This window comes from Macaca mulatta, chromosome 8 (genome assembly GCF_049350105.2).
Source record: "Macaca mulatta isolate MMU2019108-1 chromosome 8, T2T-MMU8v2.0, whole genome shotgun sequence".
Taxonomy (NCBI): domain Eukaryota; kingdom Metazoa; phylum Chordata; class Mammalia; order Primates; family Cercopithecidae; genus Macaca; species Macaca mulatta.
In genome coordinates this window covers 97,252,511-97,265,921 of record NC_133413.1, presented here as the reverse complement: position 1 = coordinate 97,265,921, position 13,411 = coordinate 97,252,511, and the positions used below count along the sequence as shown (strand labels likewise).

Below are 13,411 nucleotides of genomic sequence, written 5' to 3'. Positions count from 1 at the left end.
CAATGGTTACCTGCTAAGGAAATCTCCCTCATCTTTATTTCACAAGCTAAGAGTACTAAACAAGTTTAAATATTAATAATAAATATTAATTATTGAATAACTGATTTGATTTACCTGTTTTAACAGCCCCAGTGAAATATTTTAAGTCTATAATCGACACTAATGGTTCCACTCATTTTCTGAAAAAAATTAATATTTGATGGAAGAAAAATTATAAAACACATGTCAAATACAATATTTTTCCTAAGAAAATGTGTGTGTAGCAATCAGCATTCAGGTCAGGAAAACAGAAGCCACTGTAGGTAGTTCATGCAGAAATAAATTTAATAAAGTAAGTCAGAGGTTTACAAAATCCGTTACAGGTTTGGGACAGCAAAAGTCAGAAAAAGCCTCCACTGATTTTCCAGAAATGAGGACGTACAGGCTCATAGACCACCACCACCAGTGAGCTCAGCTGCCTGCAGCCTCCAAGTTTGAGATGCACCAGAGGATGCTGGGAAGCTGCTGGCAGAACATCACATATCCCATCTGCTGAGACCCATGAACCTGCCTGCAGGAGAATTCATGGCTTCTGGTGCTCTTCTGCCTTCCAAATCTTGCTCAAGAGCCTCTCCTAGGTGGAATCTAATCCAGAACCCTACTGGCACAGATTCGGGAAAATGTTATTACCAAGAATTCACAAGAAAATACAAGAGAGGGAAAATGGTGTTGAATTTCCATCAGGCCATCTGGCACACACCTCTTTAAATTCAACACTCTTACTTATTGAGAATAATTTTATTTCATATTTTTAAGGATTTATAAAATTAGCCCTTGCCCGGTTTGCCACCTGTGCCACCTTACACAGCTTATCTACATGAGTGGCTCCTACTATTCCCTAATTCTAAACTTATTGGAAAAAAAGAATAGACAGTTTAAAAGTACATTTCCAATTAATGCACCCAAATGAAAGCAATATTTAATCTGTGTTAACAACCTGAGCTAGAAAAATTAATAAATGCTTAATAAATTTTCCCTCTCCCATACTTTTACCCAGAAATTCCTAATAAAACTTTCGATAATATTAAAGATTATTCAAGTAAATAAGTTGTTAACATGTTTAGAGCAGTCATCAAATTGTAAAATGTATACTGCAGTACGTATTCATTTTTAACATCCTACGTAATCATAAAGAGTAAAAATACAATCAGAACATACACATGTACAAGCGTTGGCTGCTAGAGCCACATTATCTAGATTCAGATGCAGCCGTAACTACCAGTTGTGTGAGTTTGTCAAGTTATTTGGTCTTTCCACGCCCGTTTTCTCATCTGAAAACCTTAAGAGGATAAAATCAGTTAATATACTTAGAGTTTTTAGAACAGTGCCTGGCTCACAGAAAGCACTTGAATGTTTCCATTGTCGTTCACAGAAATAAATTTGTCATATCTTTGTTTTCATTTAACAAATATTTAGTAAACATCTTCTATATGCCAGACACTGTCCCAGACTCTGGTAATTTTAAAACAGTAAGTAGGGCAGAGACTGTCTTCCTGGCACTTCTGTTCTAGTAGATAAAATGAAAAACAAATAAAGAATAATATGATACCCAGGGTGATAAGCACTAGGAGGGAAAAAAAATGAAAGGGGTTAGAAAGTGATGTGGCTGTACTTCAAATGGAATTGTCAAAAAAGGCCTTTCGGGGAAGGTGACATTTGACAAGAGATTTAAATGAAGTGAGAAATTAAGTTATGCCCAATGCCTAGGAGCAGAATGTCCCAGAGCTCTGAAGAAATAGCAATGTAAAGGCACTGAAGCAAAAGTGTGCTTAGTTGCTCAAGGAGCAACATACTGGCCACTATGGATAGAGTGGAGTTAGCTCGAGGGAAGACACAGCAGATGAGGTGAGAAGTCCAGTCTGACATAAGGTGATCTGTGGAACTGGCTGCAAATTTGTGCCCTACATACCTCCTTCACCTCACCCTAGTCCCTACCCTGCAGCCAGGGAGGCCAGGTCATGTTGAACCTTCTAAACCATTGTAAGACTTGTGAGTTTATACGAAGTCCTCAGGGGTTTGAGCAGGGAAGTGTTATGATCTATCTTATATTTCAAAGAATTAATGTGGGCCAGGTGCAGTGGCTCATGCCTGTAATCCTAACACTTCGGGAGGACAAGGCAGGTGAATCACTTGAGTCCAGGAGTTGGACACCAGACTGAGCAACATGGTGAAACCTGTCTCAACAAAAAATACCAAAAATTATCTGGGCATGCTGGTGTAGCACCTGTAGTCCCAGCTACCTGAGAGGCAAAGGTGGGAGGATAACCTAAGCTCAGGAGGTAGAGGCTGCAGTAAACTGAGATCATGTCACTGCATGCCAGCCTGGGCAACAGAGCAAGACCCTGTCTCACAAAAAATAAATAAATAAATATGATTAATGTGGTAGGCTGAATATGGCCTCTGAAGATGTCCACACATTAACTCCTACAACCTGTGAATATGTTATCTTACATGGTATAAAGGAATTAAAGCTGCTAATCAGATGACTTCAAAATAGGGAAATTATCCTGGATTATCCAGGGATGTCCAGTGTTATTACAGGATCGCTGAAACTGCAAGGAGGCAGAAAAGGAGGTCAAAGTAATTTGACATGAGAAGGATTTCATTCACCATTGGTAGCCTTGAAGACGGAGAAAGGGGGCCAGGACCCAAGGAATGCAGGTGGGCTCTAGAAGCTGGAAAATGCAGAGAAATTGAACAGTCTTTTCACCATCTTGGTGAGATCCACCTTAGACTTCTAAAATATTGAACTATAAGATAATAAGCTTGTATTGTCTCAAGCTACTAAGTTTGTGTTGATTCGTTACAGCAGGACTAGAAAATGCGTATGATTAATCTGGCTGCTTTGTAGAGAATAGGAGAAGGTGATGGTTCAGGCCAATGTATTGGGAAGAATGGAGTCAGGAAGACCAGACTGAAACTATTGTAGTAGTCCAACTAGGTAAGACATGTGGTGGCTTGACCTCTGGCGTATTAGTGGAGATGGTGGCAAGTATATTAAACAAAGTTGTACTAAATGGTAACTAAAATATGAGAAAAAAGCAGAAAGAAAACTGTGAGATCAATGGAAAGTCATTTGTTTGTTTTGCTTCTTTGTTCAAGAGGAAGATATTTGTATGCCAATAAAAATCATCCAATAGGGAGGGAAAATTGATATGTTGGAAATATCCAAAGCCCTTAAGAGGCTTACCATTTACTGCTTGCTCCAGCTCTTGGTTACCCCTCAACTTCCACTGTCCTTTATTTACTTCATTCAAGACCTTGTCTCTTGCAGATCTTCAGGCATACCAAGCATACTAATGAACTGCATTCACTATTTCTCCTGCATGATGAAATCCACAGAGTTCCCTCCCTCACTTCACGCAAACCCTCATTCAAATGTTAGCTTCAGATAGGTCTTCGGCCCTTCCCATCTCAGTTAGCAGCCTCCTGTTTCCAACCTCACACTCTATTTCCAAGTTCTAGTCTTTTTGCTCCATAGCAGATACCACCATCTGGTAATATATCATATTTTTACAAATGGCTTGCCTGACTTTCCACTAAACTCCAATCTTAAGTCCTTAAATGTTGACATTGGATCTGTTTCATTTCCTGTGACACTCAGTGTTCATTATCTCCCTATCACTTAGAAAGTACACAATATCAGCTGAACGAATTAATTAATGAAAGAAAGAAGAACTAACTGACTATACTGATGCACAATATGGTAACTGATCTGGCTAGAATTACTAAGAAATGTTTACTATAATTAAGGGGTATAGTCAACAAAATTTGTTAAGGCAGTCTATTTAGTTGATAGATTTTAAAAATTCAGGTAAGATGTAATCTCAGACTTCAGGATGAGGTTAGAAAATGTCTCCCTGCAAAACTAAAGTCAATAATGAACTACATACATTGAATGATATTAGAAATATACAAAGTAACACCCACTCCCCAGGGAGGCATATTTGGGCTAGGAAATGAATAGCATATTGGAAAGAGCAATATTTGTATTTGGAAGATCTAGATTTAAACTTGAACTCTGCCATTTGCTACCTGTGCTCTCTGCTTTTCTTTCTTCTCTCTTTTCTTTGCCTTGTTTTTCTTTCCTTTCTTCGTTTGACTCATATTTATAAAATGCTACTTTGAGCCAAGAATTTGGCTAGTGGCAAAAGGGAAAGTGCATATGGTGGGGAAGAGAGGGAACACTAAGCAGAGAGACTTGAAGGGAAATGGCATTTCAGGCTGAGATAGAATAAACTGTGTCATGATGGCGAGAAAGAACAAAGCCTATGAGAAGAATTATAACCACCAAATCTCTGTATCTGGCTGAACTACTAAGATTTCAAGCATAAATGTCCAAATCCAAAAGAAGAAGAGTATAAAGAGTTAGACAATACCAACAGTTAAGATTTGAAAAGATAAGGGAATTCTACAAGGGAAACAAGTATTTCTTAGAGAAGTATGACACCTAGGAGTTTGTAGTGTCAAGCAAGAAAGGAAATGAGAATCTCAGAAAAGAAACATAAAGAGAGCCAAATAAATCTACTAAGATTTGAGCTGAAAAAAATATAAGGACAAAGTGAGTAACGTGAAAGAATAAGAAACCCAAGCCCTCATTCCTTTGTACAGACACTAAATTAACAACAATATATGCTCCAAAAAACCTCTATGAGAACTGCAGAAACCAGTTAGGAAGTCACAGTACCCAAGAGAAGCCCAAAGTCAAGAATAGCTGCATTAACATGGGTAAGAAGAGTCATTTTATTTCAGCCATGCCAGCCCCTTCCCCAAGCTAGCACAGGGCAATGGGAATAAAATCCCAATTTGAAACTTCTCCTTGAGAGAGGAAGGAAGAGTAGAAATTTTCAAGGGGGTGCTTGAGGTGCGGGGTTTCTGTCTCGCCTGACTCAGCAATTACAAGGAATTGTTATTACTTGGGATGCCTGGGGCTGCTGAAAACAATACAGAGCTCAGCAGCTTATGGCACTACCAGAGAAATTGTAATGCCACAGACAGAAGCTGGAACAGCTCACTGAGATCAGGAGAAATTACCCAGCTAGTAGCTTCTCCCTTGGGAACAAAAGAGAAGAGTGAAACAAGTATTCAGTGTTCCAGCTTTCTGAAGGGCTGTTCAACAAACTGGTTTCTGTCTTGACTGATTCAGATTACTTACAGAACTGGCATATTTTAGATGCCTAGAACCTCAGAAAACAAAAGAGAGCTCATCAGCTTGTTAGTACCATAGACAGACAACATAGGAAGCAAGAGACTCAAGTTCCGGAAAAAGAACTGAGAAAACTTCTCTAATAGGGAAATTACCTATTTCCCAAGTCCAGAGAGGAAGCATCTTCATGAAAGTATTGAGAGGCCCCCAGAATCTCTAGCCATGCTGAATGGCTAAGGTCTTCCCCTGTATAAAGCCAGTTCATAAGGACTGGAGGACATGCTATTTTTTAAATGCAAATATCACAATGAAAAATTAACAAGGCTTAGAAAGAAACAGGAAACCATTGCCCAATCAGAGAAACAAAATAAATCTCAAGAAACCAGCACCAGAGAAACAAAGATCTACGAACCACCAAAAAATTTAAAATAATTGTCTCAAAGATCATTGCACTATAAGAGAATACAGATAAGCAACTAAACAAAAATCACTGGAGCAATGCATAAACAACAAAGAGCATCAACAAAGAGATAGAAACTACAAAGAAAAGAAGAAAAAGAACCAAACAAAAATTCTGGATATGAATAAAACAACAGTTGATTTAAAAAATTCACTAGAGGGGATTAATAGAAGACTTAATCAAGCAGAAGAAAGAATCAAGAAACCTGAAGACAGTTTATTTTAAATTATCAAGTCAGAGGAACATGAAAAAAGGAAAGAAAAAAGTGAACAAAGTCTATGAAACTTACGAGACACTCTCAAGCAGACAGGTATACACATTATGAGGGTTCTGGAAGAAGAATAAAGAACAGAAAGCATATTTGAAAAAGTAATAGCCAAAATGTCCCCAAATCTGAAGAAGGAAATGGATATTCAAATTCAAGATGCTTAAAAAATGCCACCTAAGATGAACTGAAAGGGACCCACCCACATCAGGGCACATTATAATCAAACTGTCACAAGTCAAAGAAAAAGAATATTGAGAGCAGAAATAATAAAAAGCAGTTTATTCTGTACAAAAGGATGCCCATAATCTTATGAGATTTCTCAGCAGAAACATTATGTGCCAGAAGGCAGTGAGGTTATATACTCAAGTGCTAAAAAAAAAAAAAAAAAAAAAGTGCCTATCAAGAACAAAATATTTGGCAAAACTATCTTCTAAAAATGAAAAAGAAATAAAGACATTCCTAGATAAATAAAAGCTGAGGAAGTTCATCACCACTAGACCTGACTTAAAGGAATTACTAAAGGGAATCCTTCAAGTTGAAGTGAAAGTATACTAGACAGCAACACAAAAACATTTAAAAATATAATACACTTTGGGCTGGGCGCAGTGGCTCATGCCTGTAATCCCAGCACTTTGGGAGGCCGAGGTGGGCAGATTATGAGGTCAGGAGATCAAAACCATCTTGGCTAACACGGTGAAACCCCGTCTCTACCAAAAATACAAATAATCAGCCAGGCGTGGTGGCAGGCGCCTGCAGTCCCATCTCCTTGGGAGACTGAGGCAGGAGAATGGCATGAACCTGGGAGGCAGAGCTTGAAGTGAGCCGAGATCATGCCACTGCATTCCAGCCTGGGTGACAGAGCAAGACTCCATTTCAAAACAAAATAAAAATAAAAATACAAAAATGTACTTTGGTAAAGGTAAACATAAAAAAAATACAGAAACTTGTAATGCTATAATATAGATGCATAAATCATTTTCAATTCTAGTATAGAATTTAAAAGGCAAAGCATGAAAATGAGTATAACAATAAAGCTTTTAATGGATATGAAATAGTTTAAAATGTAATTGTGACAGCAATAACATAAAATGGGAAGCAAAGATGTAAAGGAGTAGAGTTTTGTATATGGTTGAAATTCAGTTATCAGTTTAAACTATAGTGTTATAACTAAGTTTTTTTATGTAATCTTTGTGTTAACCACAAAAAAAAACCTATACAAGATGCACCAAAGAAAATGAGAAAGCAATCAATGCAATTTACTACAATCAGTAAAAACACAAAGAAAGACAGTAAGAAAGGAAAATGAGTGAGATAACACCAAGAAATAAATAAAATATAAAATGACATCAGTAAGTCTTTCCTAAAGTAATTACTTTAAGTGGAAATAGATTAAACTCCCCAATCAAAACAGAGTGGCTAAATGTATTTAAAAAAAAAAATAAGATCCAACTATATGCTGTCTACAAGAGACTTACTGCAGCTATAAGGACATGCATAAGCCAAAGGCAAAAGAATGAATATATACATTCCAAGCAAATGGTAAACAAAAGAGAGCAAGAACAGCCATATTTATATTAGTCAAAATAGACTTTCTGTCCAAAACTGTCACAAAAAAAGGACATTATATAATGATGAAAGAATCAATTCACTAAGAAGCTATAACAATTATAAATATATATCCATGTGATAACAGAGCACACTAAGATATAAAGTATCATTGACAGAAGTGAAGGAAAGAATAGGCAATAACACAATAATAGTAAGAGGTTTCAATACCTCACTTTCAACAATAGATAGATCAACCACATAGGAGATCAATAAGGAAGCATAGGATTTGAACAATATTATACACCAAATGTACCTAACAAAAATATACAGAACACTCCACCCAACAACAGCAGAATACACATTCTTCTCAAGCACACAGGGGAAATTCTTCAGAATAGCTCATGTGTTGGGCCACAAAACAAGTCTTAACAAATTTTAAAAGTCATATGAAGTGTCTTCTCTAAGTATGATGGAATAAAATTATAAATCAACCGCAAAAGGAAAACTAGAAAATTCAAAAATATGTGAAAGTCAGCACACTTTTAAACAACCAATGAATCAAAAAAAGAAGTCACAAGAAAAATTAGAAAATAATTTCAAACAAATGAAAATGAAAACACAACATACTAAAACTTGTAGGATGCAGTAAAAGCAATACAAAGAGACAATTTATAGCAGTATTATACCTATATTAAAAAGGAAAAATATCAAATAAACAACCTAATTTACACCTTGAGAAACTAGAAAAGCATAGAACAAGCTAAATCAAACGTTAAAGGAAGGAAGGAAATAGCAATGTTCAAAGCAGAAATAAATAAAATAGAGAATAGAAAAAGTCGGTGAAACTGAGTGTTGGTATTTTTAAAAGATCAACAAATTAACAAACCACCTACTAGATTAACCAAGAAAAAGAGAGAAAAGATTCAAATAACAAAAATCTGAAATGAAAGAAGAGAGATTAGACGGATGCCACAGCAATAAAAAAGGATCACAAGATACTACTATAAACAATTATACAACAACAAATAGGGTAAGCTAGAAGACATGAATAAATTTTTATAAACAGGTTGGGCATGGTGGCTCACACCTGTAATCTCAGCACTTTGTGAGGCCACAACAGGAAACTGGGAGTTTGAGACCAGCCTGGGTAACATAGTGAGGCTGTGTCTCTACCAAAAATAAAATAAAATAAAAAAGAAAATTAATTAAATTAGCCAAGCATGGTGGCCCATGCCTATAGTCCCAGCTACTTGGGAAACTGAAGTGAGAGGATTGGTTGAACCCAGGAGGTTGAGGCTGTAGTGAGTAATTATGCCACAGCACGCTAGCCTGTGTGACAGAGTGAGACCCTATTTCAAAAAAAAAAAAAAAAAAATTTAAAAAAAGAAAGAAATTACTCTTGGGTTTATCTATAAAGACTACTATTGTTATTGACTTTTTAACATTTTAAAAAATTTTATAGAGACAGGGTCTTACTATGTTGCCTGGGCTCAAGGGTTCCTCTTGCCTCAGCCTCACAAAGTGCTGGGATTATAGGCATAAGCCTCTGCACCTGGCCAAATATTTTTAAATTCATTTTTTAAAATTTTTATTTCAATAGTTTTTGGGGAATGGGTGGCTTTTGGTTACATGGATAAGTTCTTTAGTGGTGATTTCTGAGATTTTGGTGCACTTGTCATATGATCAGTGTACAATGTACCCAATATGTAGTCTTTTATCCTTCACCCACTCTCATCCTTCCCCGCAAGTCCCCAAAGTCCATTATATCACACTTATGCTTAGCTATATCACACTGAGAGCTTAGCTCTCACTTATAAGTGAGAATATATGATACTTGGTTTTCCATTCCTGAGTTACTTCACTTAGAAAAATAATCTCCAACTCCATCCAAGTTGCTGCAAATGCCATTATTTTGTTCCATTTTGTTGCTGAGTAGTATTCCATGATATGTATATAGCATATTTTCTTTATCTACTCATTGGTTGATGGGCATTTAGGTGGGTTCCATATTTTTGCAGTTGACAGTTGTGCTGCTATAAACATGCATGCACATGTGTATTTTTCATACAATGAATTCTTTTTTTTTTTTTTTTTTTTTATGGATTCTCACTCTGTCACCCAGGCTGGACAGCAGTGGAGCAATCTTGGCTCACTGCAACCTCAGCCACCGGTTCAAATGATTCTCCTGCCTCAGCCTCCCAAGTAGTGGGGATTACAGGTGCCTGCCATCATGCCCAGCTGATTTTTGTATTTTTTTCAGTAGAGACAGGGTTTCACAATGTTGGCAGGCTGGTCTTGAACTCTTGAAGCCACCACGCCTGGCCCATATAATGAATCATTTTCCTTTGGGTAGATACCCAGTAGTGGGATTGCTAGCTCAAATAGTAGTTCTACTTTTAGTTATTTAAGGAACTTCCATACTGTTTTCCATAGTGGTTACACTGGTTTACATTCCCACCAGCAGCGTAAAAGTGTTCCCTTTTCACCACATTCATACCAACATCTGTTGTTTCTGACTTTTTAGTAATGGCCATTCTTGCATGAGTAAGGTTGTACCACATTGTGGTTTTAATTTGCATTTCCCTGATAATTAGTTATGCTAAGCATTTTTTCATATGTTTGTTGACTGTTTGTCTATCTTCTTTTTAGAATTGCTTATTCATGTCCTTTGCCCACTTTTTGATGGGATTGCTTTTTTCTTGCTGATTTGTGTTCCTTGTAGATTCTGGATATTAGTCCTTTGTCTCATGTATAGTTTGCACATATTTTCTCCTTCTCTGTGGGTTGCCTATTTATTCTGCTGATTATTTCTTTTGCTGAGCAGAAACATTTTAGTTTAATTAGGTCCCATTTATTTAGTTTTGGTTTTGTTGCATTTCTTTTGGGTTCTTGGTCATGAAATCTTTACCTAAGCCAATGTCTAGAAGAGTTGTTCTGACGTTATCTTCTAGGTTTCAGGTCTTAGATTTAAATCTTTGATCCATCTTGAGTTGATTCTTACATAAGGTGAGAGATGGGGCTCCAGTTTCATTCTTCTACATGTAGCTTGGCAATTATCCCAGCAACGTTTGTTGAATAGATTGCCCTTTACCCATTTTATGTTTTTGTTTGCTTCATCAAAGATCACTTGGCTGTAAGTTTTTGGCTTTATTTCTGGGTTCTCTATTCAATTCCATTGGTCTACATGCCTATTTTTATACCAGTACCATGCTATTTTGGTAACTATAGCCTTGTTGTTTATAGTTCAAAGCCAGGTAATATGATGCTTCCAGATTTGTTCTTTTTGCTTACTCTTGTTTTGGCTATGCAGGCTCTTTTTTGGTTCCATATGAATTTCAGGATTTTTTTTTTTTTTTTTTAGTTCTGTGAAGAATGATGATAGTATTTTGATTGGAATTGCACTGAATCTGTAGATTGTTTTTGGCAGCATGGTCATTTACACAATATTGATTCTACCCATCCAGAGCATGATAGCTGTTTCTCTTTGTTTGGTCACCTGTGATCAGCAATGTTTTGTAGTTTTTCTTACAGAGATCTTTTTCCTCTTTCCAGAGCAATCAGGCAAGAGAAAGAAATAAAGGGCATCCAAATTGGAAAAGAGGAATTCAAACTGTTGCTGTTTGCTAATGATATGATCATATACCTAGAAAACCATAAAGACCCTAAAAAGCACCTAGATCTGATAAATAAATTCAATAAAGTTTCAGGATACAAAATCAGTGTACACAAATCAGTAGCATGATAATAATAAAGTACTTAGGAATATAATTCATTATTTTTATCTGTTATATTTTGTTTCTGCTTTATTGAGATTTGTCTTATTTGTCTATCTTCTGATGCTGAATTCTCCATATGCTTCCATTCCTTGTTGTTTCATTCAAAATTGTAATTATTTTCAACTAGGAATGTTACTAAGAATATAGCTTTGAGTGTGTATTATTGGAGTTAACTTTTTTTGGAGTTGTATTCAACAGCTGTTACACATCTCTTCCATTTAAGATTACTTTAGGAGTATACCTTTTACAAATTTCAAAATGGTTTGGCATTTTTTGTTTAAATTTCTTAAAATTGTGCTCGCTTCGGCAGCACATATACTAAAATTGGAACGATACAGAGAAGATTAGCATGGCCCCTGCGCAAGGATGACACGCAAATTCGTGAAGCGTTCCATATTTAAAAATATATATATATATATTTCTTAAAATTAATTTCTAATTTTATTAAATTATAATCAGTGACAGTGATATATGTTTTCCTTTTGGCATTTATTAATGCTTGTTCGATTTTAATAGTAAAGATACTTTAAGAATCTTTTAAGATTTTTTCTTAAGATTTAAATCTTTTTCTTTAAGATTTAAATCTGTTTTTAAGATTCTTTAAAAAATCTTATAATCTTGTCTACTTGGACAAGACAACCAACAGTTGCAGTAAAAAAAAGGAAGCAGAAATCATATGAGATTTAAGTGAGGAGTGAGGAAGAAACGCAAACAAGCTGATACAGATTTCCTTGGGCATCAATTAATTATCCATTAAATGCAGAGGGGGCCAGGCGCGGTGGTTCAAGCCTGTAATCCCAGCACTTTCGGAGGCCGAGACGGACGGATCACGAGGTCAGGAGATCGAGACCATCCTGGCTAACAGGGTGAAACCCCGTCTCTACTAAAAAATACAAAAAACTAGCCGGGCGAGGTGGCGGGCGTCTGTAGTCCCAGCTACTCGGGAGACTGAGGCAGGAGAATGGCGTAAACCCGGGAGGCAGAGCTTGCAGTGAGCTGAGATCCGGCCACTGCACTCTAGCCTGGGCAACACAGCGAGACTCCGTCTCAAAAAAAAAAAAAAGCAGAGAATACCCCACATGTAAGGATGATATAGTGCTTAAATAAGATATAAAGATAGTTCCATGAATTGAATGGTTGCTTCCCACAAGTCATGTTTAACTGGAACTTAGGGATGTTCCAGTTACTTGGAAATTGGGTCTTTGCAAATGTAATTAAGTTATAAAGATCTCAAAACATTGTCCTAAATTAGAATATGCCTTCAGTCCAGTGACAAGTGTTCTTAGAATAGAGGGAACATGGGTAAGAAGGTAATTTGAAGATGGAGACAGAGATTGGAGTGATGTGTCTATTACTCAAGAAACACAAAGGATTCCTGGCACCCACCAGAAGCTAGGAGAGGTGTAAAATGGTTTTGCCCTCAGAGCCTTAAGAAAGAACCAACCCTGACCTCACTTTCATTTCAGGCTTTTGGCCTCCAGACTGGGAGAAAAAAAAAAAAAATTGTGGTTTTAAGCCACCAAGTTTGTGGTCATTTGTTAATGGCAGCACTAGAAAACTGAACTACATAGACAATAGTTAGATAACATTGTAGAGATATGGAGACCTGGCACACAGATGTCTAATATATGGAAATGCTGTTAAGTGTTCTATCTCATCTATTGAGATGGAAATCATTTAAGAAATGGCATTTTTCTGATTCTGTGCTCACTGAGTAACTTATTTTAAGCTTCAGTTCATTCATACTCTCTACCATTGGTCAGAGCAAAGGCCTTCCTTTTTGTGTGCATTTATTACCTTTGGTCTCTATTCCCATTTCCCTCACCTCCTATAGGCATCTATTCTAATATGTCTGATGCTTATCTTTTTATTTACATGTGTCCTTTTAAAAATGCAGCTTTTTCTCTCCCACTACTCTCTTTCAAAATTGTCTTTCCTACTTATTGCTCTCTATTCTTTCATATCAATTTTAGAATAAGTTGATCATGCTCCTTATAAAAGATAAGTTTTGATTGGAATTGCATAGAATTTATAATTAATAAGATAATGTACATATAAATCTTTATCATATTAAGCTATCCCATTGGGGCTTATTCTTTCTTTTTATTCAAATGTATTTATTATTTATTTATTATTCTTTCATTTTATTCAAATTTTAAAACATACTTCAATAT

At 36.3% G+C, this 13,411-nt stretch overlaps 1 non-coding gene across 1 annotated transcript; it reads left to right on the top strand.

Moving 5' to 3' along the window:
• Positions 1–11,531: 11,531 nt before the first annotated feature.
• LOC114680558 (U6 spliceosomal RNA) lies at positions 11,532–11,638 on the top strand. Its single transcript, XR_003732758.2, has one exon. It is a non-coding gene; the product is annotated as a U6 spliceosomal RNA (small nuclear RNA).
• The last annotated feature ends 1,773 nt before the right edge of the window (positions 11,639–13,411 follow it).